The 26,961-nt window shown below is 37.5% G+C and overlaps 1 protein-coding gene across 4 annotated transcripts in view; it reads right to left on the bottom strand.

Annotated features, from left to right (window-relative positions):
* ZFAND6 (zinc finger AN1-type containing 6) overlaps positions 1-26,961 on the bottom strand; it is an 82,430-nt gene that overhangs the window by 54,238 nt on the left and 1,231 nt on the right. For 2 of the 4 annotated variants that reach the window (XM_010383300.2, XM_030930035.1), the window contains exon 1: positions 14,846-14,927. The exons of the other annotated variants lie outside the window; for them this stretch is intronic. The gene's annotated coding sequence lies outside the window, so the exon portion shown is untranslated. Of the gene's footprint in view, positions 1-14,845; positions 14,928-26,961 lie in introns of those variants that run through there. 4 annotated transcript variants of the gene reach the window in all.

The following is a 26,961-nucleotide window of genomic DNA, read 5'->3' as shown; positions in this document are numbered from 1 at the left end:
TAATACACACCCAAGAAAAGTAAGAATATGATAAAGCAAACAGGACAGAGTATAACAATTGGGACTCTATAAAAATGATATATGAAAGCTCCTTGTACTGTACATGCAATAACTATGTAAAAGTTTGAAAATAAATACAAATTAAAAGTTACAGAAAAATTCATAGCAGTGTCAAAACAAAACTATATGATTTTCTCTGATAGCACTTAGAAGCAGAGTAGATGGCAAACCTGGTCAAAGATTATAAGCTAAGAATACTGGGAAGAAAAGCGATTGAAGAGGGAACTGAAGCTAGAGGAGAGAATGAAACAGGTGCTAGGACCGGAGATCCTGATAAAGCTTAAAGCTTAAGAATAAATGTGGTGGGAAAAGGAGAATCAGCACTGGCATGACAGGAGGCTACAGTCAGAAAGGTAGGATATTAAGCATTCCAAATCAGAGTTGTTATTAGTCATTTAGGAAACGCAAATTAATCTCACAACAGAATACCACCCCACATCCACTAAAATGGTTAACATTTAAAAGATTGACCACACCAATTTTTGGTGAGGGTGAAGAGAAACAGAATTCCCACGTATGACTAGTGGGCATGTAAAAAACTACAGTTAAATGCGCAATTATCCTAAGATCTAGCAATTCCACTCCTGGGTTTCTACCCACAAGTAACAAAAACATATGCCACACACTTGTACACAAATGTTCACAGCGGCATTATTCACAACAGCCAAAGCATAAAAGCAGCCAAGTGCCCATAGATAGATGAATGGATAAACAAAATGTGGTATGTATATATATAATTAATCCACCTTTAAAAGGAATGAAATTCTGATACATGCTACAATTTGGATGAACCCTGAAGACATGCCAAATTGAATAAGCCACACTACAAAAGGACAGATATTGTATGATTCCACTTACGTGAAGTACTTGGAATGGTCAAATTCACAGTGACAGAAAGAATGTTGGTTACCACTGACTGGGGGAGACATGATTGGGAGTTATAGTTTAATGGGTAGTTTCGGTTTGGGACAATTTTTATAGTTTTGAAGATGGAGACTGGTTAATAGTTATATAACAATGTGAATGTATTTAATGCTACTGAACAGTCTATTTAAAAACGGTTTAAATGGTAAATTTTATGTATATTTTATCACAATAAAAGATTAAGCTAATGACAGAGAGTGCAACATGAATGTACCTCAAAAACATTTTAAGGTCATGTATTTTATTATTCCATTTATATGAAATGTCAAGAAAGGGCAAATCTATAGATTACTGGTTACCCATGACGGGTGGTAGGAAAGGGGATTGTTTACAAATTGGTTCAAGGGATATTTTGGGTGACAGAAATGTTCTAAAAGTGGATTGTGGTAGTAACAACATAACTTTATAAATTTACTAAAAAATATTGAGCACTTATGAAACAGGTGAATTTTGTGGTATGTAAATTATACCTCAATATAAGAAGTTTTAGGCCAGGTGTGGTGGCTCACGCCTGTAATCCCAGCACTTTGGGAGGCCGAAGCAGGCAGATCACCTGAGGTCAGGAGTTCGAGACCAGCCTGACCAACATGGAGAAACTCCATCCCTACTAAAAATACAAAATTAGCTGGGTGTGATGGTGCATGCCTGTAATCCCAGCTACCTGGAAGGCTGAGGCAGGAAAATCACTTGAACCCAGGAGGCAGAGGTTCCGGTGAGCCGAGATTGTGCCACTGCACTCTAGCCTGGGCAACAAGAGCAAAACTCCATCTCAAAAATAAGTATCAAAATAAATAAATAAATAAAAATAAATTTTTTTTTCACCGATCGAATTGCCAATCAGTAAAAAAAAAAATTAGTATATCTACTGGTATGGGTGCAGATGAACTACCTTTTTTTTTATAGGTCCGGAGACGGAGAGTATAGTACTTACATAATGGTAAGTATTTGTGTGTCTATAAAAAGGGTACAATAAAATACAGTATTATAATCACACGTGACCACAGTCTATATGCAGTCCATCACTGACCAACACATCATGTGGCACATGACTATACAAGTAAAGATTTCACAAAATATCCTTAAGTTAAACACACACACAAAATACACCAGGATTTTTAAAACAGTATGTACAATATGATCCCCCATTTAAAAAATTAAACCTAGGTATGCATGTTTATAGAAAAAAGGCTAGACAGATACATAGAAATTTTTATTCATTTTTATTGCTAAGTAGATGATGAGTGTTTTTTGTTTTTGCCTATCCATTTGCCAAATTTTCCATAATTAATATGTATTTTTTGTTTTGTTTTGTTTTGAGATGGAGTCTCACTCTGTCGCCCAGGTTGGAGAGCAGTGGCGTGATCTTGGCTTACTGCAAGCTCTGCCTCCCGGGTTCACGCCATTCTCCTGACTCAGCCTCCTGAGTAGCTGGGACTATGGGCGCCCGCCACCACGCCTGGCTAATTTTTTGTATTTTTTTAGTAGAGACAGGGTTTCACAGCGTTAGCCAGGATGGTCTTGATCTCCTGACCTTGTGATCTGCACACCTTGGCCTCCCAAAGTGCTGGGATTACAGGCGTGAGCCACCGCGCCCAGCCAATTAATATGTATTTTAATTGTATAATCAGAAAAGTTCAGAAGTGGAATTGTTTTAAGCAACGATATGGTCTTGATTTTGGGAATTGATTGCGAAAGTTCTGGAGACAACGGTCATAGGAGTTAAAAAAATTAATTTACTTTGAAATTTAAATGAATTTATGTATTCAATAAAAATTAAGCATTTCCTATGTGCCAGCTACTGTTCTAGGATCTGAGGATACAGCAACGAATAAAACAGACCCAAATCCCAGCATTCACAGAAGTGGAAAGTCACTTGAACGGGGTGAAGAACTTAAACCAGGTACAAAAATTCTAAATGAATGTGAAAGAACGATAGAGAGAAAAAAAAGAGATAATGAACAGGAGTAGCCTTGATACTTAACAGAAGAGTAATGGCCTGAAAACACAGACCTCACTCCCTTTTTTACTTCCTTGTAAGAAGTATGGAAGAATCAGCAACCAACACTTGAGGACTAGAAGTAAAGTGGCATCCTTTGAAAGATGAAAGCTTCAGTTAGGGCAGGAGACAAAGATTCTGTGAGGAGTTAAGTATCTTGTTCACTACAGAATAGAGCTCTAGAGCAAAAAGGATGAGTAGTAAACTATATTTGGTATAGGAACCAAGGGAGCATGGCAGGATTAACTGACTTCAAAATTCTTAACTAGGTTCAGACTGCAGCTTACAAGGCATTTTGAGGCTTGATGATGATGCAAGATGACAATCACCTGGTCCCCAGATGCTGTGACAGCATATTTATCACTGTATCCTCAGAGTCTAATAGAGTCAAATCTGCAGGTTAGTAAAAGCAAAAACCTTCAATGACTTGAAGAGAAAATCCTAAATAGCAAAGTTTAGCATCGCTCAGGAACTTGCTCCAAGAAATAGCTTTGCCTAACTTAGTGTTGTTTTCAAGGAAACTATCATCCCTCTGCCAACCTGGCTTAATGCCTTGGTCATTTCTGACACACTGCCCCCATGTAAATTAGTAATTAAATCAATACTCCTCATCTAACCCTTTTATGCCATTACATCTGGTTTAGGCCCTCCTCCCTCCCACTTCTTGTCCAGTTAGGCCTCAGTTATTAGGAAGTATATCCTTTATTCAAAATGTTTGGGACCAGAAGAGTTTCAGATTTCAATTTTTTTCATATTTTGGAATATCTGCATTAAATACTTAACAGTTGAGCATCCCTAATCTGAAAATCCAAAATCTGAAATGCTCTAATGAACATTTCCTTTCAGCATCGTGTCTGCACTCAGAAAGTTTCCAATTTTGGAGTATTTCAAATTTCGAATTTGGGATGATTGACTTACACTTCATAAATTTCACTTAATCTCTTGCCTCTCTGAACTGATTTGCAGTAACTATGTGTGTGCTGTAATCATTCCCCCTGCCTGTGTTCCCTGATCTAGGCTTAAACAGACTTTGTAAGAAGCAGAGTGCTATAATATTGATAAGGCCTGGATTCGAATCCCAGCTGTTACGTATTAGCTGTGCAATCTTGAACCCACATCACTTTACTGCCTAAGAGGATACTTAAATCCTCTCAGGAGGATCAGACCACTCCCCAGATCAATAATTAAAAGGTTTCCCATCACTAAGAGAATAGGCTTAGCTCATCTTGTCTATCCAGATTCATTCTCCTGCCATTTTTCCTCCTGGGCCCTAAAGCTCTCAACTTCCATGCTTTTGAGAGGGAATTTCGCTCTGTCGCCCAGGCTGGAGCGCAATGGCATGATCTAAGCTCACCGCAACCTCCTCAGCCTCCTGAGTAGCTGGGATTACAGATGCTTGCCATCATGCCCAGCTGATTTTTGTATTTTCAGTAGATACAGGGTTTCACCACGTTGGTTGGGCTAGTCTCAAACTCCTGACCTCAAGTGATCCTCCTGCTTCGGCTTCCTAAACTGCTGGGATTATAGGCATGAGCCACCGTGCCTGGCCTTTCATGGTTAATCATCTCCACGAACAGGCTTTTCTCTCAAGTTACAAGGCTTACCTATCATCCCTTTCACTCACTCTGGTTAACTTTTATTTTCTAAGTCTTAGCACATTCACTTTACAGTCTTCTCTGACTCTGCTCCAATGATAATCTGGTCTCTTTTTTTCCCTCATTATCAGTTAACATAAATTCTCTGCATGTTTCCCCAACATGTAAGTTACTAACATAGCACCTAGTTAGTAGGTGCTTAAGAAACTTGTGCAGAATTTATTATTGTGGATAATACCACCACCAATTCACAGGGCTGGGAGGTTTAAAATAACATATGTATAGGCCGGGCACACTGGCTCACGCTTGTATTCCCAGCACTTTGGGAGGCCGAGGTGGGCAGATCACGAGGTCAGGAGATCGAGAACATCCTGGCTAACATGGTGAAACCCCGTTTCTACTAAAAAATACAAAAAATTAGCCGGGCATGGTGGCGGGCGCCTGTAGTCCCAGCTACTCAGGAGGCTGAGGCAGGAGAATGGCGTGAACCCGGGAGGCGGAGCTTGCAGTGAGCCGAGATCACACCACTGCACTCCAGCCTGGGCAACAGAGGGAGACTCCGTCTCTAAAAAAATAAATAAATAAAATACGTATATATGTATAGGATACATAGCAGGTGCTCAGTCCACCATTTTTTCTATACCATATCCACCTCAGAGAAGACTTTATAAAAGAAAATTAAGGGAGGTGAGGACAGTTCAACTGAATAACAAACTTCTAAGATGGAATTCTGATTTTTAGTTCATAGGAAATCAAAGAACCAGAAAATATAAATTCAGCAAAACAAGGAGGGAAGCATGGTCCAATCCTCATAAAATCCTTAAGTATCTGGAACTCTTACCAATTTCCATCATTTGACACTCACTAAAATAAGAATGAATAATCCCTGTTACATGCATCTTTCCTACCTTTCCCAGAAAGTCACTTGACAGTGATACTGAGATACCAAACCCAAAGGTTTAGGAACATTCGTAAAATTACTCAGGTTATCATGGAGCTTCAAAAACAGCCACCAGTAGTCTCCCTGCCTTGAATTCCTCTTCCCAAGTAAACCTTCCCTCTCCAAGTAAACCTGAATAGCAAGATCATGCTCTGGTGTTAGCCTTCCCATTTTCAATCTAGGCTCTGCCACATAACCCATCTCTCTATAACTTAGCAATGTCATCTGTGAAACAGGCACAAAGTTAACGTGTCTCACAATGCCTAATATGAGATGCAATTAAATTAATATTCTAAACTCTGTTTTTTCACTTATTTGCATAGAAGCCTTCATAATTCACCACTGCTCAGTCACACCATTCCCATATCCTGTATGTACTCCATGCCTCTTCCCCACCTGGGCTTACTGGAAAAGTGAGAAATTAAATGGCACCTGCTAAACCAGCAAAATTTTGGTTGGCGTATCCAGAATCTATTACTCCTTCCATTTTGCCATTCCAGGATTGCCTCTTTCCGGGTAAATAAAATAAAGCTTTTAGTGTACATTTAGTCTCAAACCTATCTGGCAAACCTTCAAGGAATGTCTCAGATTTTACTTTTTCTAATTTTCTTATGATCTTAGCTTACCTTTCTCCCCACTTGAACTTCTATAGCAATCATCTATAACAAAACACAATTTTGCACTCAGTAATACATGATCCTGACATTAAACTGAATTAAGTCTGGCCCAAGGCTGCCTCCATCCATATTTTAGGTTTGGCCCAAAGTTTCTCCCTACATAGTGAACTATAAAGCTAACTTGATATGTAAGCAAACTGTAACCTACTCTTGTAACAAGTAGCCAAGTCTCAGCCAATCACAGTAGCTGAGTTTCAGCCAATCACAGGTGGACAACTGTTCAAACTGTGTTCAGATGAGGCAACGGCTGCTGTAACCAATCCAGCTGTTACTGCACCTCACTTCCCTTTGCTGTATGTATGTCACTTCCCCTTTTCTGACCATAAATGTTATCTGACAATACAGTACACTCTGGTGTCCTTTTGAACTGTTCTGGTTCTGGGAGCTTCTTGGTTCTTGAATTGCTTTTTGCTCAACTAAATTCCATTAAATTTGTCTAAAGTCTTTAACACTGACTTATCAGATAGGAAATATTCATATCCCCTAGTTTTATCAAACAGTGAGTTTCCTCCAGAAAAGGACCATTTTACAGTACTTTGCAAGCTCATCTGACTATGTAACTAGTTTGACTACCTGACTAGGCTGTATGCACACAACTCAATACAAATTTGTTACTGAAACAATTATTTTAGGCAATCAATGTCACCTTTTCAATGTAGGTTTTCATTTGAAAGTCTCCAAAGAACAAATTTTTCTACAAAAAGTAAATGTATTTTTAAAATTCCTAACCTACTGAGATTCAGTATTCATTCAGAGAAAAGATAATCTTACAGTAGTCCACCCTTATCCACTGATAAAGTTTGTGTATTTGTCCCCACTCACATCTCATGGGTGAACTGTAATCCCCAGTGTAGGAGGTGGGGCCTGACGGGAGGTGACTGGATCATGGGGATGGAGGAGTTCTCATGAATAGCTTAACACCATCCCCCTGGTGCTGTCCTTGAGATAGTTTTCACAAGATCCGGCTGCTTAAAAGTGTGTGGCACCTCCCCCAACCTCATTCTCTCTTTAGCGCCTGGCTTTTGTCATGTGATACACCAGCTCCCTCCTTGCCTTCCACAGTGATTGTAAGCTTCCTGAGGCTTGATCAGAAGCTGAGCAGATGTCTGGTGCCATGTTTCCTGCACAGCCTGCAGAACCATGAGCCAATTAAACCTTTTTTCTTTACACTCAGTCTCCCTCATTTCTTTATAGTAATGCAAGAATGACCGAATACATCCAAGATTTCATTGTTGGCTGTTTCAGTTACCTGAGATCAACCACAGCCTGAAGATATTAAGATATTTAAAAGGGAGGGAGACCATATTCACATAACTTTGATTACAGTATAATTATTATATTATTGTTAATTTCTTACTATGTCTAATTTATAAAACTATGTCATAGGTATGTATGTATGCATAGGACAAAACACAGCACATATAGGTTTGGTAATATCCACAGAGGGTCTTCAAACGTATCCCCCACGGATAAGGGGCAATTACTGTATATATTTGAAACAATTATCTTAAAAAATTTAAGAAAACTGGTTGTGTAGGCCAGGTGCAGTGGCTCCTGCCTGTAATCCTAGCACTTTGGGAGGCCAAGGTGGGTGGATCACCTGAGGTCAGGAGTTCAAGACCAGCTTGGCCAACATGGTGAAACCCCATTATCACTAAAATATAAAAACTTGCTGGTCATGATGGTGGGTGCCTGTAATCCCAGCTACTCGAAGGCTGAACGGGAGAATCGCCTGAACCCCGGAGATGGTGGTTGCAGTGATCCGAGATTGCACCACTGTACTCCAGCCTGGGCAGCTGAGTAAGACACTCCATCTCAAAAAGAAAAAGAAAGAAAGAAAAAAAAAACCATAAAAACGGTTGTGTATTCTATTTCTCAAAGCTAAGGGCTGGGTGTAGTGGCTCACACCTATAATCCCAGCACTTTGGGAGGCCAAGGCAGGCGGATCACGATGTCAGGAGATCAAGACCATCCTGGCTATGGTGAAACCCCGACTCTACTGAAAATACAACAAAATTAGCCGGGGGTGGTGGTGGGTGCCTACAGTCCCAGCTACTTGGGAGGCTGAGGCAGGAGAATGGTGTGAACCCAGGAGGCGGAGCTTGCAGTGAGCAGAGATCACGCCACTTCACTACAGCCTGGACAACAGAGCAAGAGAGCAAGACTCTGTCTCAAAAAAAAAAAAAAAAAAAAGGCTAAGGAAAACATTCTTTTCAAATTATATATCATATTAATCTATTATAACATTCAAAATCTATTAAGTCATTATTTTACATTTTTATTATTTAACGTATACCAAAAGAACGGAGTAAACAAATAATCTACAGAATAGGAGAAAATATTCACAAACTATGTGCCTCTGACAAAGGTCTAATATCCAGGATCTATAAAACAATTCAACAAGCAAGAAACAAATAATCCCATTAAAAAATGAGCAAAGGACAGGAACCGATATTTCTCAAAGGAAGACATAAATACAGCCAACAAATACATGAAAAAATGTTCAACATCACCATCACTAATTATTAGAGAAATACAAATCAAAATCAAAATATCATCTCACACCAGTCAGAATGGCTATTATTAAAAAGTCAAAAAAATGACACATGTTGGCGAGGTTTCTGAGAAAATGGAATGCTTATACACTGTTAGTGTTAAGGTAAATTAGTTCAGCCACTGCGAAAAGCAGTTTGGAGATTTCCCAAAGAACTTAAAACACAACTACCATTAGATCCAGCAATCCCATTACTGGGTGTATACTCAAAGGAAAATAAATCATTCTACCAAAAAGACATGTGCACTCATTTATTTTCATCACTATTCACAATAGCAAAGACACAGAATTAACCTAGGTGCCCATCAACAGTGGCCTAAAGAAAATGTGGTACATATACATTATGGGATACTATATGCAGCCATAAAAAAGAACAAAATCATGTTCTTTGTAGCAACATGGATGGGGCTGGAGGCCACTATCCTGAGTTAATGCAGGACAGGAAACCAAATATCACATTTTCACTTATACATGGGAGCTAAGCACTAAGTACACAAGGACATAAAGATGAGAACAATAAACACTGGAGACAATTAGAGGGAAGGGCGGGGGAGAGACAAGTGTTGAAAACCTATTAATACCTATCAGGTACTATGTTCACTGAGTGATGGGATCGTTTGTACGTCAAACCACAGTGACAGGCAATTTACCCATGTAACAAACCTGCACATGTACCCCTGAACCTAAAATAAAAGTTAAAAAACTGAAATATAGTAAAAGACTATTTTGGATAGTAAATAATGTCACATTAAGTTTTGAAGGCCGGGCGCAGTGGTTCACACCTGTAATCCCAGCACTTTAGGAGGCCGAGGTGGGCATATCACAAGGGTCAGGAGTTCCAGACCAGCCTGGCCAATATGGTGAAACCCCATCTCTACTAAAAATACAAAAATTAGCCGGGTGTGGTGGCAGGCACCTGTAGTCCCAGTACTCAGGAGGCTGAGACAGGAGAATCACTTGAACCAGGGAGGTGGAGGCTGCAGTGAACCGAGATCAGGCCACTGCACTCCAGCCTGGGTGACAGAGCAAGACTCTGTCTCAAAAAAAGAAAAAAACAAAAAAAAGATAAAGAGTTACGATAGCATGGCGCTTCCTGCCTCTAAAAAAATTGTTAACTGGTAAAAACAAAAAAGAAAGGAAAACCACTCCTATTCTTATAATGGATAATTCATGGATTTTTATTATGCTTATAATTACCTTTAATTCCCAACTATAGTTAAGAATTTGATCCCTTCAAATAAAGAAATACTGGTAATATTTACCTCCATTTCAAAAGTTTCATCAATTTGATCTTTTTCCTTTACCACCAAGTTGCTTTCAAAGCTATGAATAGAAAGGCTACTTTTTCTTTTTTTGGTCCAATAGAGGTCCTTTTGCTTTAAAATATGTTAGAGGGGGAATGGCACAGAGGACAAAGAGAAAATATTTTAAATGAAAATGATTCCAAATCAACTATTTTTCAGTTCACGTCAATTTCATTTGCAAGTAATGTTGGCTGCAGTATTTAACTTTTTTGATGATATAATACTCGATGCAAAATAATCTATGTAGCTTCTCTACCCTATGTATAAGTTACTTAGTAAGTTAGCTGACTTTTGTTCACAGGTGCTTTATATATCTGCATGCAGAATGAGCACAAGGTCCAAGCCAATAGTTATTTAAGGACTTGTTAGCATTTCAAATAGCTTAAAGTGCTTTTGCACTTTGCCTAATCTTCCTACTACACAGGTTGGTCTCAAGCTTTTATTAAATGTGAGGAATTCAACAGCTATGAAACTCAAAACTATGTGCATAAGGAAAACTACCTTTCCTTTTCCTGTCTCTCATTCTTTATCTTCTTACATTCTGGGGATGCTAAAATGTTTAATATCCTTTTTCAAAGTGTTTCAAAAACTGTCAGAAATACTTTTTTTAAAAATGTTTGTTTCCCTTAAAGCATTTTTAGACAGGCAGCAAGTTTTCAGTATGCCTTAGAAGAAGGAACTACAAATAGCTGGTTAAAGAGTAAAGTGGAATGATGTGTGGGGAAAAAAGGAATAGAGAAGTAAGCTCAGGAAAGCACACAGCTCAGTGCGTAAGGGAAAGGACTTCTGGTCTGACAAACCTCAGTTTTAAAGTATGCTAGCCATTTACCAGCCAAGGAGACCTTAGACAAATTAGCTAACCTTTCTAAATTGACTTACTGGTTCAATGATAGTAACAGTACTTAGCATGGGGACCATCTGAAAGAACATTTAGCACAGAATTAGCTGGTGTTATTCTTCACTCTAGCTAGTATGCTAGTATTCACTGACGAAAATGAAGCAGAGAAAAACAGATACGACTGCACAGTAAAGAATGTATTATATAGAGCCTAAAATGGAAATGAAGATCAATTAGGGGGTTGTTTAGTCATCTAAGGAAGAAATCATACCATGGCCTTATGCTAACATATGAAGGAAAAAAAAAAAAATCGATTCTAGAGACACTAAATTTAAAATTTATAGGCTAATTGTGGCTAACTGGTGATGAAGGAGAAGAATCAGAATGACAATCAGATTCTGGCTTGGGTGGTAGCATCACCCATTTACTGTGACTTTTGGTGAGCTGGATAAATATGGCTCTCAGGTACAAAAAAAAATTTTGGATTTTAGATACAGACGTTGGAACCATTAATATGTATAGTATGTTAATTAAAGATATGGGACTGGAGATTATCAAAAGGGAAGTCTAGAGAAGAGTTAAGAACAAAATCCTATGAACTTCTATTACTTAATGGCTGTAAAGAAGAAAAATTTGCAAAGGACACAAATCACTAATGAGGAAAGCATAGACAGTATCATGAAACTAATAAGAGTTTCAAGCAGGAAAAGTAGTCAATGGCACTAAATGTTGCTGAGAAATCTAGCACTTACAAAAATCTATTGGTAGCACATGACACAGGGTATTTATACTGGGGAGGGGAAAAAAAGGTATAAACAGTGATGGATGGATCTTCTCTCTTCTACCAAAGCGCTACTAACCACAAAACTGTTTTGAGTTCATTTTCTCTAATGGCATACAAACACGGAAAACCATATTTAGTCAAACAAGTTCACAGACACATCAGTTCAAAAATTAGCATTAATAGGTTTCGACAAAAATGGCTCTAGGTTCTTTCAAGTTTTATCAACTTACTGCCAATTAAATTTTTTCCTCGTATTATTTGGAGGGAAAAAAATCACTATGTTCCTCTTGAATGGCAACTAACACAGACTTTGAATACATTATTTCATCTCCAATGTAAGGGAATAAAACGCAACCATCACTCTTCGTATCTTGACCCAAATACCTAGGTCAATTTAAAAGTTTTCTTCTCCTTGTAGAAAACTAGTTTCTACTCTCCCTACGAAACCAAGAAGATATTCCCTAAATCTGCCAACATAAGATCAGTAGTATTGCAGAGTTACAGTTATAGAAACCACTAAAAGAACATCATTTCTTTACCCTGGGGTACCCAGCAAAATGTAATCAACAGCTAAACTTGAAATAACTTTCACTACAGTATTTACAATTATCTTTATCTCTATTTGATAGCAATAACATTACATTTTATGAAGACAATCAAATTACATGTCAAATTACCAATATTCATGATATAAATATGGAAAATTTTAAACTTCTCTCTATCTCAAATGTTCCAGACACCAAAGTATCTGAAAAAAAAAAAAAATCAAACCATAAAAGTAGACATTAAAAAAAACCTTCCCCTGAAACAAACACAACAACATACCAGCATTAGCTCTGAAAGTCAGAGATACTAAATTATCAGTTAACTGAAATAAAAGTTGACACAAAGTAAGTTAAATTATTTAAATTGCAAAATGAGCTAGACTAACTCAATACCATACATGCTCAACTACTGGTTGCATCAATGAGTTATAGCTCAGCCCATGGCTTATCATTACTCCCCATTTCTAAGAAAAATTAGGATTGTCTTTGATTTTAACACAACTTAAGTTTATTCTGGAACGTTACTCATTTATAAGCCAGTTACGCCTATTTCATTTAACAGACTAGCTAGTAAGAGTATACATAATCCGTGGTCAATGCCAACAAAGCATGCTCTTAAAGACAAATAGAAACAACGTATGTCTAGCACCACTATATGTGTGTAAAGTTAAGTTCTTACCTGTAACTGAAACCTATAAAATACTGGAAAGATGCTGATATACCATTTCAAAGCCTGTAATTATTCATAACAGTTATCTGTTTCCGAAGCATAGTTTTAAAAACTCAAAATTAAGAAATGCACAAATAATGACATGTTTTTGAGGCAGGTAAACTAAGGTTAACTGGTGCTGCTCCAGTCTCCTCCTAAAAATGTTTGATATATTTTCTTGAAAGAAAATATTTCTTCTGACATGTGCTTACCAGAAGAAAAAGAAAAGCCAGCCTGAATAACAAAGCCAGTGTAAAACATTAAGCCCCATACTTACTAATAGCAATACATACAAATAAGTATATGAAATATCTAACAGAGATACAATTGCTCACTTAAGTGGGTAAAGTTTTTCCAATTTCCTTCAGCTGATTTTCATATCCAGAAAAATTTATTTATATCCATCTACATCTTGGAAAATGGTGTTGAAAATAGGCAAAAACGAATCAACAAGTCAGAGAGCTCCATAGGCACACTTTAACAGAACATTTCAGGCTACACATTAGAAAAACTTTGAAGCACATTCTGCTGGTGTCAATATAAACTGGTGTAACTTTTTAGAAAAACAATTTGGCCAGTGAAGTGTTCATATCCTTTGATCTAGGTAAGGCCACTCCAGGATTTTTCCAAAAGAAATCTTTTTTAAAAAGGAAAATAGTTTACAGCTACACACAGATGTGTGTTCAATGTAATACTACTAAAAATGACAAAAAATTAGTAACCTAAAAGTAGACAAGTCAAAAAACTAGGTTAATTAAGGTCACATCAATTTAGGAGAATTACAGAGTTACTGAAATGAAAACAATTTCAACAGTTAGTTAAGTGAAAACATAAAACTGCACAAATTCATAATTATTGGAAAACTGCAAGAATATAAGATAGAGAAGGGAACAGCAAAAATATGAGATGACCAAACAATGATCTTCTGGTGGGTAAATAGGTAACTTTTCTCGATTTCATTATTATTACACTATTGTTTAAGCAACAGATAGAGCAGAAAAGCATTAATTTAAAAACCTTTGCATGATCCGGAACAAGCAGCATAGCAAATACAATAGCTGAAAATGCTTAGCCGGCATTTGTTCTGATTACTGCAATGATTATTGCAATTTATACCTTAATTTCTGTGAGAACAAAGAGCAACAATATAAAGAAAACAGTCTCTAAAAAAATATTCTTGTACTGAAATACACTACAATTACTTCATAAATAAGAAATGTAAATAGAATCAGATACTTTAAAAAAAGTTTTAGTAGCCTACCTATAGCTTTTAAAAATACAAATCCTGTTTCAAAATGTTAATTACTTATCTCCACCTTTGAAAGAAATGAAGAGTGAATGAAGAAGAAAGCAGTTTTACTTTGTTCATCAACGGCCTTTTTAAAAACAAAGCTAAAATTATGAGCATATTAAAAATGTCAACATATTGTTAAAACATACTGAAATTAAAGGGGGGATTGTGCTGGGGTTAAAAAAATTAAACAGTTGGCATTTCAATTTATTAAAAAAGACTTATTTAAGCCTATCACATTTATCTTTCAGCAACTTACATTTTAAGTTTAAGGAAAATGACACTATCAAATGAACCTTCTCAAGATGTCATTTATGAAAACTGACAACTGACTGTTCGAACAACCAATCCCAAAGAAAAGCCTGTTATTGAAGATGATTTGGAGTCTAAGATTTTTTGATGACACTCATATTCTGAACTAAAAATAATGATAGGAGAAAGTCAAGTTTGATTCTCTGAACACCTATTTCCTGTCCAAACAGCCCTTTTGTTCTGCTTCCCTGCTTAATTTTAGTGTTCAGTTTGCATCAGAAAATAAAAACAATGACAAAACCTAGCACACACAGAATCATAAAGAAGCAAAATTATAAAATAAAGGATCATAAAAAGATTAGAACAAAAATCCTACCAACAAAACCTCCACAATTTTCTGTTTGCTTCACCTCAGATTAACTTCACTTGAAGCTGTACTCCAAAGCAACCAAACCTGAATACCAAGCTCCACCTTCTCCAATTCTAGTGGTTGAAGAGTAAAATCTCCTCCCTGTTAGTGAAACTGATAATTGTGATTGGATACTGCTAATATCCATTATTTTAAAGAACTTTTCCTTGCTAGCAGGTTAGGTTAGACACACTAAAACCCCCTGGATAAGCTGGTTTCTTAAAGAAACAGTAGATAAGGTTTCAGTTTTCCCATCATATACTGTTTGCTTACCCTTTTCTAGGTGAAAAATAAACTAAGTAACATAAATGAAAATCTCACAGAAGCAGCTGTTACCAATTGTTTAAAATACAACGCTTTTAATCTAAATCATTTGTTTTTTTTTGGAGCAATGAAGGTGAAGTTATGCTTTAAAGACAGATTATTTTTAATAGAGTTCACATTTTACCTGAATATTGTAAAAGGGCAACAGAAAATTCATTACAATATGTTGCTAAGAGGAACAAACTAATGTTTTTTCTAAGACTTAAAGAGAAAACTATAACTTAAGTGAAAATATACAGCACTAAAATATTGAATGCAAAAGATTCATTTCTAAGCTGTCTATCAAATTCACTGACACTTATGTTCTCAGTATCACAACAGAGTAGAAATGTTAGTGACATCAAAGGTTGATATTTCTACTTAAAACTGAAGACTGGGCAGAAATATTACATTTAACAGATACGACATGTGAGTATTTTGCCAACATTAATGCTTAACCACTTGCAAACAGAGATCTAAAAGCAAAAGGCACATGTTCTAATGACCTGTTCAGGTATAAAATTTAGAAAAGTTTAAGTCTTTTTCATATTTTTTTTTAATGTGTGGAAACTACTTTGCACTCTATAACTTCAAAGTGGCATGGGCACCCTAAAGTGAAAGGTATATTCCTCTTAAACTTCTCACTAAGCTACATTAAATTGTATTTTTACTACAGAGATCCTAAAGAGATACTATCCAGGAACTCTGATTTTTAAGCAAAAAAGACAGACCTGTCACTTTATACACTACTAGGTTTGCTATTTTTACATTATAAGTTTATATATTTTAATTAGAACTGCTTATGTTTTTAGCAGCTTGGCCCATCAAATATTACTCTGACATTAATCATTACCTGACTGATTCAATGGCATTTTACATCTAATTAACTGTGTAAGTATACTTTTTACCTCTACCAAAAATCCTGTGATTCATAAACTCGAAATTAAAGCATATTAGAGTGACTTCTTCTTAAAATATGTTTTCAATGTTTGGTTTGCATCAGAAAATAAAAACGGTGACAAAACCTTTCAACATTTTAAAGTTTTCGAAGTTCAAAATCTTGCAACTATTTTTCCCCAGAGAAAACTCACATATTAGAACACAAAGCCAACAAAATTGTTTTGAATACAAAGGGAAGTCTTTGTAACAAACTGAAAATTCACATAATTGCAACTAGACATGAATATGGAGCAATACCCTGCTGAAGCCCAAACAGCTGCATAATCTATTATGCCCTTTAAGTGGACAAATTGAAAGAGCCAATTCACAGAGGTCTAGTCCCAGGATCCTTTGCAAGGATTCACTGTTTTGAATGCCCAGCACTTCATGAGTCAAGTTCAGGTTTTCTTCCCACTGTGTGGACACTCTTGCAAAAGAACACTGGAAGCAGTGGAGGCACAGAAGCAATCAGCAAAAAGAATACACAGCTTGAATTACAGCATAAGACTTGAGGAAAAGTGACTGTAGATGGCCAAAAGTTTTATGGAAAAAAAAAAAAGAGTTAGCAAACATTTTAATCTTAAAATCTGGCAAGCATAAAATTAGTAGACAGCTATGGAAACCAAATAAACCTTTGCTCTCGCATCAATTTTTCACTTCAAAGTTAATTACAAAACAAACACGAATCATACACTAATATAACACCAAGACCACTCTCAATCTATATATAACCAAGAGAAAAGAGAACTGTGTACTTAGTGAATCCAGATTGTTTAAAGATCTCTGGGACCTGCTTGAAAGAACATCAAGGTGATTATCATTTTAGGTAGCAAACAGGTTAAAGTTAAGAGTAGTTTATTCCATTTCTAAATCAGCAGCAACAGAAAACAACAGCAAAAATAAATAAAAAGAAAGCAATGTCACAACCATAAAATTTATAACCGAGATAATATGAAAACAAGGAGCCTGCAAAAAGCTCTGGAGCTCCCTGACTGCGTGCAGTAACAACACTTTTTAAGCATCAAGTATTCAAAGGATGTATTGTACATTATTTGTGGGAGCCCAGAAAGTTTCCCAAATCTTATCAGCTAAAAACAATTTAGAAGAGAACAAGCCACTGAACAATTTGGTCCCACTTCACTTTTGATTAAAAAGACCCTACTTATATTAAGAATCAGTATCTAGACTATTAGGAACAACTTTTAGCAGAATATATACAGAACAGGGCAAACACTTTCTTAGAATTTTGAAGGATTCCGGATAGTTCAAATTGCTCTTCCTACAAAAGAAATTAATCCTGGGCATTTTCTCTGGCACAGCTGGTGGTTTATTGTAGTAGTTGATAAAAAGACCACCCTGACATTAGCAAAACATGACTGGGATCACTAAGGATAAACTGAAAAACACCTCAACCGGGAATAAAAAATAAAAAAAATATGGCCGGGTGTGGTAGCTCTAGCCTGTAATCCTAGCACTTTGGGAGGCAGAAGCAGGTGGATCACAAGGTCAGGAGTTCAAGACCAGCCTGGCCAAGATGGTGAGACCCCGTCTCTACTAGAACTACAAAAATTAGCTGGGTGCAGAGGCAGGCGCCTGTAATCTCAGCTACTTGGGAGGCTGAGGCAGGAGATTTATTTGCTTGAGGTTGCAGACATTGCACTCCAGCCTGGGTGACACAGTAAGACTCTGTCTCAAATAAATAAATAAAAATAAAAAATATTTTCCTGGCCAATACACATTGCCTACAAAAGTAAGCTACATTTGAGCTTGCAATTCCTGGTGTCTCTCTCCTGACTCCTTAAGGAAAAGATTACAAGGTGTGTAGGAGGAGTTGGGGAGTTTGACTGAATAGGCCATTCAGTCAACAGTGAACACAAAGGAAACATTAAGGAAACATACAGATAAGAAAGCATAAACCAAGCTGATAGGATAAGGTATCTTTCTACGAAAAACACAGTAAATTGCTTTGTTTTAGGTCTCAAGGGATAAACAAGGTTACGATTCATACAAAATAAAAAGAAACCCAGATCACAATAGTGAGACAAAAGTAAAAGAGAAGACATTTATAATACTCAACTATTAAGATTTTAAGAGTCATACATTTTCATGTGCCAAATAACATACCATAGATCATCTAAGAAAACGTGCTAGACATACAAAAACGAAGAGAAAATAGACTGGCCAACTTTAAATTCCCTCTCTCTCCTTGGAGGCCTAAACCAGAAAAAAAAAAAAAAAATATTACATAAAAGACAAAGACTAACTCTTCATATAGCTACCAAAAGAGCTTTTCTCAACCAGTTTAATCAGTCACAAAGAAAACGAACAATTCTGAAAAGCAAAAGTTGAATAGGTAACATTCTCTGTGAACTATACAATAACATTCAAAAGTTAATAGAGTTAGTTTATTCATTCACCAAATCTTTTGAACGTCTATTATGTGCTGAAGATACCACAGTAAATAAAATGGATATAGTCCCTACCATGGTAGAAACTTATGGACAAGTCAGACCAGTGCTGTCTCACAGAAACATGAGAGCCGTATGTGATTTTCTATTTCCCAGTAGTCACATTGAAATATAAAAATTGGCTGGGCACAGCAGCTCACGCCTGTAATCCCAAGACTTTCAGAGGCCAAGGCAGCCAGATCACTTGAGCTCAAAAGTTCAAGACTAGCCTGGGCACCGCAGTGAAACCCCATCTCTACAAAAAAGTTAAAAAATTTTTTTTTAAATTATCCGGGCGTGGTGCTGCGCCTGTAGTCGCAGCTACTTGGGAGGCTGAGGTGGGAGGATCCCTTGAGCCAGGGAGGTTGAGACTACAGTGAGCCAACATCACACCACTGCACTCCATCCTGGGCGACAAAGGCAACACCATGTCTCAAAAACAAACAAACAACAACAATAACAAAAATTAATAGGCCAGGAGCGGTGGTGCTCGCCTGTAGTCCCAGCTACTTGGGAAGCGGAGGCAGGAGAATCACTTGAACCCAGGAGGCAGAGGCTGCAGTGAGCTGAGACTGTGTGCACTTCAGCCTGGACGACAGAGTAAGACTCTGTTTAAAAAAAAAAAAAATTGTTTTAATTAAAAAAAACAGTAATAGTATATTTTAACACAATATACGTAAAATATGTAATCTATGTAATCAATATTTTAAAAATTGAGATATTTTCATTGTTTGTACTAGAAATCAAGTTCCTGTTTCATACTCAGTACATCAATTCAGACTTGCCACATCTCAATAGTCAGATGTGACTATTTAAATAAAATATGGTAGCCATTAGCCACAGGACTATAAATTAAGATAAATATCTATTATTGCAGAAGACTCTGTATCTCTGCTGTCCAACACAATCGCCACTAGCCACATAAGGCCACTGAGTGAGCACCTAAAATGTGACTAATACAAATAAGGAACTGAATTTTTAATATTAAATTAAATTTAAATTTATTTAAATAGCCACAAGTGGCTGGCAGCTACAGGACTGTACGGATCTGAAAGAAGAAATAGACGCTAAAACAATTCACACAAACTTAATGAACTGGAGTTGTTACAAATGTTTATGAAAGAAAAGCCCAATACAAAATGAGCACATGAAACCAACAGAAAGACCTAACCTATTTTGTGGCATCAAGGAAGGATTCCTCAAGGAAATCACAACTAAGCAAAACAAAAGCATATGCAAAGGTCTTGAGTAGAGAAAACTGAAAACACAGTAGAAATAATGAAGAAAAGTAAAAGGGGTAAAATAATATATGCTATTTGTAGGAGACTGATTTGGATCACAAATCGAAACTCCACAGGAAGGCAGGAGGGGTGGAAGCAGCCCTACCATTTGGAAATAAAAAATAAAAGTCTCCCAAACAAGTCCTGAAACAAAGCTTGTCCCACTGTCCTCACTCAGTAAACTGCAGTCATTCCAATCTTCTGTCAAATTCAAAGTCAAGTCAAGCACTTTGCCTACGTGCCATTTGTGCCAGCAGTTCCCTTCACTTGGGAAACCTCCTCCAACTTCTTGATTTTAGAACTCAGAATCACAGGACAAGTTTTGGAGCAGTGATCCAGTTGGAAGATGGGGAAGAGGCCTGAAACTGCAAAGCAATTTTTCTTTTCTTTTTTTTTTTTTTTTTTGGAGATGGAGTCTCACTCTGTCGCCCAGGCTAGAGTGCAGTGGTGCAGTCTCGGCTCACTGCAACTTCTGCCTCCAGGGTGCAAATGATTCTCCTGCCTCAGCCTCCCGAGTAGCTGGGATTACAGGCACCGGCCACCACACCCAGCTAATTTTGGCATTTTCAGTAGAGATGAGGTTTCGCCACGTTGGTCGTCAGGCTGGTCTTGAACTCCTGACCTCAGATGATCTCAACCACGCCTGCAAAGCAATTTTCACAAAATATTTTGCCAAAAAAACTTAGTCATTTCAGTCAGGTGCAGTGGCTCACGCCTGTAATCCCAGCACTTTGGGAGGCTGAGGTGGGTGGATCACCTGGGGTCAGGAATTTGGGACCAGCCTGGCCAACATGGTGAAACCCCATCTCTACTAAAAATACAAAAATTACCCAAGCATGGGGGCACATGCCTGTAATCTCAACCACTCAGGAGGCTGAGGCAGGAGAATTGCTTGAACCCAGGAGGCAGAGGCTGCAGTGAACCAAGATTGCACTACTGCACTCCAGCCTGGGCAACGCAGCAAGACTCCATTTTTATTTATTTATTTTTTTTTTAATGTTTTGATAGATTGGGAAAGCTAAAGAAACTCCCATACACACCTTGGTGCCACTGATCAATTTAAATGTGACATCCTCAGAGAGACAGTCACAGATCATCCGATTAGCACCTTCTATTATTTATTTACTTCCTAGGCACTTGTCGAAATCTGAAATTCTTTATTTTTGTCTATATTGGTTTGTCTATATTGACAGACTAACTGCATGAAGTCAAGAGACCTTGTCTTGCACACAATTGTGTCCTCAGTACTTGGCACAACGTCTAGATGCAGCAGGTACTTAAATACTTGTTGAAAAAATAAAAACTGCAACTCTAGGGGTTTTTAAACATATAAACATAAAAATATTACTCATCAAAATTTAAGTAATAGTTAAAGCTGGCCGGGCGCGGTGGCTCAAGCCTGTAATCCCAGCACTTTGGGAGGCCGAGACAGGCGGATCACGAGGTCAGGAGATCGAGACCATCCTGGCTAACACTGTGAAACCCTGTCTCTACTAAAAATACAAAAACTAGCCGGGCGAGGTGGCGGGCGCCTGTAGTCCCAGCTACTCGGGAGGCTGAGGCAGGAGAATGGCGTAAACCCGGGAGGCGGAGCTTGCGGTGAGCTGAGATCTGGCCACTGCACTCCAGTCCGGGCGACAGAGCGAGACTCCGCCTCAAAAAAAAAAAAAAAAAAATAGTTAAAGCTATGCTCAGAAGAACATTCAACAGCATTACACATTTTCATTATAAAACATAAAATATTGTAAAAGTTGCAATTTTTTTAAGTTAAAAAATTCAAAACTGGCTGGGCACAGTGGCTCACGCCTGTAATCCCAGCACTTTGGGAGGCCGAGGTGGGTAGATCACCTGAGGTCAGGGATTCAAGACCAGCTTGGCCAACATGGTGAAACCCCATCTCTACTAAAAACACAAAAATTAGCCAGGTGTGGTGACACACCCCTGTGATCCCAACTACTCAGAGGGCTGAGGCATGAGAATCACTTGAACCTGGAGACAAAGGTTGTGGTGAGCCGAGATCATGCCATTGCACTCCCGCCTGGGCAACACAGTAAGACACTGTCTCAAAAAAAAAAAAAAAAATCAAAACCAAAACTAATTTGTAGCCCAAAAAGAATAAACTAAAAAATCTGAGGACTAACATAGCAACAACCAAAAAAAAGGGATGGAGGACAGACTTAAATAACAAAAAAAACACACATTTGTTTACAAAATGAAAATACTATGCCCGGTGTATACAAGTATGCACTGGTACCAAATCATTGATATTTCAATAAAACCTAAAAAGAACCAAGAATATGTGCATTTAACATATGATAAAGGCAGCTTTATTTCAAGGCAACAAGATTTTTTTTTTTTTTTTTAGTGGGGCCGAAATTTTTAAGAAAAAATAAAGGAAGTTATTTCACTTCACATATATCAAAATAAATCCCAGATGAACAGAAAAAGACAGATGTGAAATATGAAACTGTAAAAGAACTAGAAGAAAATTTATCTGGGCAGGAGAAACCTTTAAATATAAAAGCAAAGTAGAAGCCATGAAAGAAAGTATTAACCTAATTTTCTCAAAAGGTAAAAACCATTGCCTGTTTTTGTTTTGTTAAAAAAGAAAAAAAAAAAAAAAAAGAGCAAGAGAAAAGAAAACACTGTAAGGTAAATGAAGAGTTAGGAAAAATATTTGTAGGCCAGGCCCAATGGCTCGTACCTGTAATCCCAGCACTTTGGGAGGCCGAGGCTGGTGAATCGCTTGAGCCCAGGAGTTTGAAACCACTCTGGGCAACATGGTGAAACCCCATCTCTACAAAATATTGCCAGGCATGGTCCCCACCATGCCTGTAGTCCCAGTTACATGGGAGGCTGAGGTGGGATAATCACTTAAGCCCAGGAGTAAAGGCCACAGTGAGCCATGACTGCACCACTGCCCTCCAGCCTGGGTGAGAGAGCAAGACGTGTTTCAAAAAACATTTTAAAAAAACCAAACGTGTGTGTGTGTGTATATGTATACGTGTGTATATACAAATGTGTATATGCATATTTGTAATATATGGCAGAGTTGCTATCCTAAACCCTAAAAATATAAAAGGTTTAAAAGGGTATCACAAACATAAACCACCATCCAAAATGGGCAAAAGATAAACCAGATGTCCAAGATCCATGTTTATTTACCATCATAATTAATTACAGAAATATATAATGATTCCTATAGAAAGGGAAGGAAGGATGGAGGGTAGATGGATAGACAGATAATGTTGGTAAAGATATACAAGAAATGTGTATTCTGTCATATTTTTAGTCAAATTTGATATTAAAGTTTGATGTCAGTCAAAATTTAAGAACCAAATTTGGCAATATTTATGAAAAGACTTTAAGAAATGTTCATATGCTTTGATTCAGTGATTATAAGACAGACTAGACCCTAAGGACACAACGACAAATACACAGAAGTAGCTCTTATGATATTTATCACACTACTTATAAGAAGAAAAAAATAATAAACGTAAGTTACACCCAACAGACAACTAATTAGGTTATAGTACTTTTATAAGATAGAACTGTCCCTGGGGGTAACCCTGGTCACATGTCTACTGAACATTTGAAATGTGGCTAGTCTGGGTCAGACACGGTGGCTTATGACTGTAATCCCAGCACTTTGGGAGGCAAAGGTAGGTGGATCACTTGAGACCAGGAAAAGACCAGCCTGGCCAACATGGCGATAACACGGTATCTACTAAAACTATAAAAATTTAGGCAAGGCGCAGTGGCTCACGTCTGTAATTCTAGCATTTTGGGAGGCCAAGACAGGTGGCTCACCTGAGGTCAGGAGTTTGAGACCAATCTGGCCAACACAGTGAAACCCCCTCTCTACGGAAAATACAAAAATTAGCTGGGTGTAGTGGCACGCACCTGTAGTCCCAGCTACTGGGGGGAGGCTAAGGCAGGAGAATCGCTTGAACCCAGGAGGCAAAGGTTGCAGTGAGCCAAGATTGCACCACTGCACTCTAGCCTGTATACTAGAGTAAGACTCCGTCTCAGAAAAAAAAAAAGACAGGCGTGGTGGTGCACGCCTGTAGTCCCAGCTACTCGGAAGGCTGAGGAACAAAAATCGGTTGAACCTGGGAGGTGGAGGTTGCAGTGAACTGAGATCGCACCATTGCACTCCAGCCTGGGAGACAGAGCAAGACTCTGTCTCAAAAAAAAATAAAAAAAAAAAAGAAATGTAGCTAGTCCGAATTGAGATGTACTTTAAGTGGAAAATACACAACAAATTATAAAGACAGTCTAAAAAAGAAAACTATCCCATCAACAATTTCTTACACTGATTACATATTGAATTCATAGTTTTGGGGTTCAATAAAATGTATTTCACCTGTTTCTCTTCTTTTCACAATGTGGCTACCAGAAAATTTTAAATTACTTAATGTAGCTCCTATTCGTGACTAACATTGTATTTCTAGTGGACTTTGCTGGTCTGAGGTATACAAACCACAGAAAGAGGTTTCCATTTTATTTGGTATATTGCAAACCTACTGGGGAGTTTTGAGTCAGAGAATAAGATACTCTAATTTACACATTTAAATGAAACAGACGAGTAGAAAAGTTGAAGCAATGGTACCAGGTAGATGACCTCTATTACCATCTTATATAAAACAAGATGGTGAGGCAGATTACATTTTGGTAATTTCTTAAGGAAGAGCCAGCCTGAGAGTGTTTAGAATTGATTCTTAATAGGCCGGGCATGAGCGCCGGCCCATAATCCCAGCACTTTGGGACGCCGAGGTGGGCGGATCACAAGGTCAGGAGATCAAGACCATACTGGCTAACACGGTGAAACCCCGTCTCTACTAAAAATACAAAAAATTAGCCAGGCGTGGTGGCAGGCGCCTGTAGTCCCAGCTACTCAGGAGGCTGAGGCAGGAGAATGGCGTGAACCCGGGAGGCGGAGCTTGCAGTGAGCCGAGATGGCACCACTACACTCCAGCCTGGGTGACAGAGCAAGACTCCCTCTCCAAAAAAAAAAAAAATTCACTCTTAATAGTTTAGGATATTAAGAAAACACAAAGACCAGGGATATACCTGACAAAATGTTAACAATAGTTATCTATGATGGTGTTATAGGTGGCTTTTCTTAGTAACTTTCTATTCTTTCTCAAAATTTGAGGGGGAAAACCCCATATACACATTGTCCTTACAATCAAATAAAAAATGAGGTTTTTAAAAGCAAAATACAGCCCTACCAAAACAAAGCATCCTGGTATTTGTCTCCAAGCTACATATAGAAAAAATGAAACCATCTTTTACTCCCACGCCTTCAAAAAGGTTATTCAACGCTACATGTAAATTCACACTTACATACATGAATGAAACATGAAACACACACAAACACACCTATCTTCAGGATATTAAGGAGCTATTCCCTAATTTGTCACTGTGTCTCTGTTAGCATAATGAAACAGATCCTTGAGAAGCACACCTTGTGGGCATTCTCTAATCTAAAAGATATTTAAATATTCAGTTAACAAATCCTGAAACACCACACAAGTTTTTTGAAAGTATTCCAAAGGATACAAAATGTAATTCCACAGAATAACACCTTGGTCCTAATGCTTTCCCTTAAAGGGTGTGTGCCATTTGACAGGTGTTTTCCTTAACTAAAGTCTGCGCAAAACTGGAAAAATAAGCTTAGGACAAGTTTCTTCTACATGAGTATGCTAAGGCACAAGAGAAATTCTTAAGCAATTTGCTAGAGATTAGAGGGGAGGAGAGGAACAGCAGAAAGGGTGATTTATTTTACATACAATCCAGCGTTTTTTCTACTATACTTACTATTTTTGCATTGAAAAGGAGATACCAAACAGCGCCAGACTTTTTACAATGTGACTTCAAAGTAAGAGGGTCATTACACATAGGTTAACAGGAATTTTATGTTTTCATGCAAATGTTCAAATAGGTTGAACTAGTTCAATCACTATGGCCATGAATCTTCTATTTAAACATAATAATCCTAACGTTTTTCATTCATTTTATTTCTAAGTTATTCAATCTATTCTAGTCCTGATTACCTAATACCTTCTAATGCAATCCACATTAAGTATTTACTCTAGAGAAATTATTGTACATGTGTACCAAGAGCCGGAAACAAGAAATGTTCATAGAGCAAGACTGTTTACAGCAAAACAAAATAAAAAACAATAAAAACACGGTCTAAGTGCCCATGAGTTACGGTAGATTAACATGTCACAAAGCAATGAAATAAACTACAGCCACATACTATTTTTATAAAGCTCAAAAGAAAAGCAAATTAAATGCCACTCTGTTTCGGCATACAAACACGTATGATAAAACTATTTTTCAAAAGGTCAAGGAAGTGACATACACAAAATCCACTGCACAGATAAACTCATAGACAAATGCAAGTTTTACTAATGTTCCAGTTTTGGGTTGGGGGGAGGAGTCAAGGATTTATGACGTTTTATCTGTTTATACTTTACTGTATTTTTTTTTGTGGTATTAAATATATTTTGGTTACTTCTTATAAACTTTACTGACATATAGTTGACAATAAACTGCACATATTTGAACTGTAAAACGTGTAAGTTCTGACGTATGCATACACCCAGAAAGTTATCACTACAAGATAATAAATCCATCGACCCCTGTATTTTCTCCTGTACATTTGTGATCTGTCTCCCTTTAAATATACTTTAAAATTTACAAAAGTAAAAATAAAAAAGACAACCTGTTTTGGAAACTTAAACTTGCACATTTTGCAAAACATTTCCCCTAGGGCTCTGGAGAAACTATACGTAAACTCAGAAAGTGCCTTAAACTTGGTGACATAGTTACTGAACAACTAACCTTAAAAGTTTATGGTATTTTACACTTTTGAAAAATCAAATTCCGACTTTGGTTTGAAAGAGGAATTTAATCCTGTTTCTCGAGGCATCAAAATCATTAATTCTGCCCAGTTTTGTTTTGTTTTTTTGTTTTGTTTTTTGAGACGGAGTCTCCCTCTGTCGCCAGGCTGGAGTGCAGTAGTGCGATCTGGGCTCACTGCAACCTCCACCCCCCGGGTTCAAGCGATGCTCCCGCCTCAGCCTCCCAGTAGCTGGGACTA

This window comes from Rhinopithecus roxellana, chromosome 5 (genome assembly GCF_007565055.1).
Source record: "Rhinopithecus roxellana isolate Shanxi Qingling chromosome 5, ASM756505v1, whole genome shotgun sequence".
Classification (NCBI taxonomy): Eukaryota; Metazoa; Chordata; class Mammalia; order Primates; family Cercopithecidae; genus Rhinopithecus; species Rhinopithecus roxellana.
The sequence above is the reverse complement of the archived record's forward strand: the minus strand, read 5'-3'. Positions and strand labels throughout refer to the sequence as shown.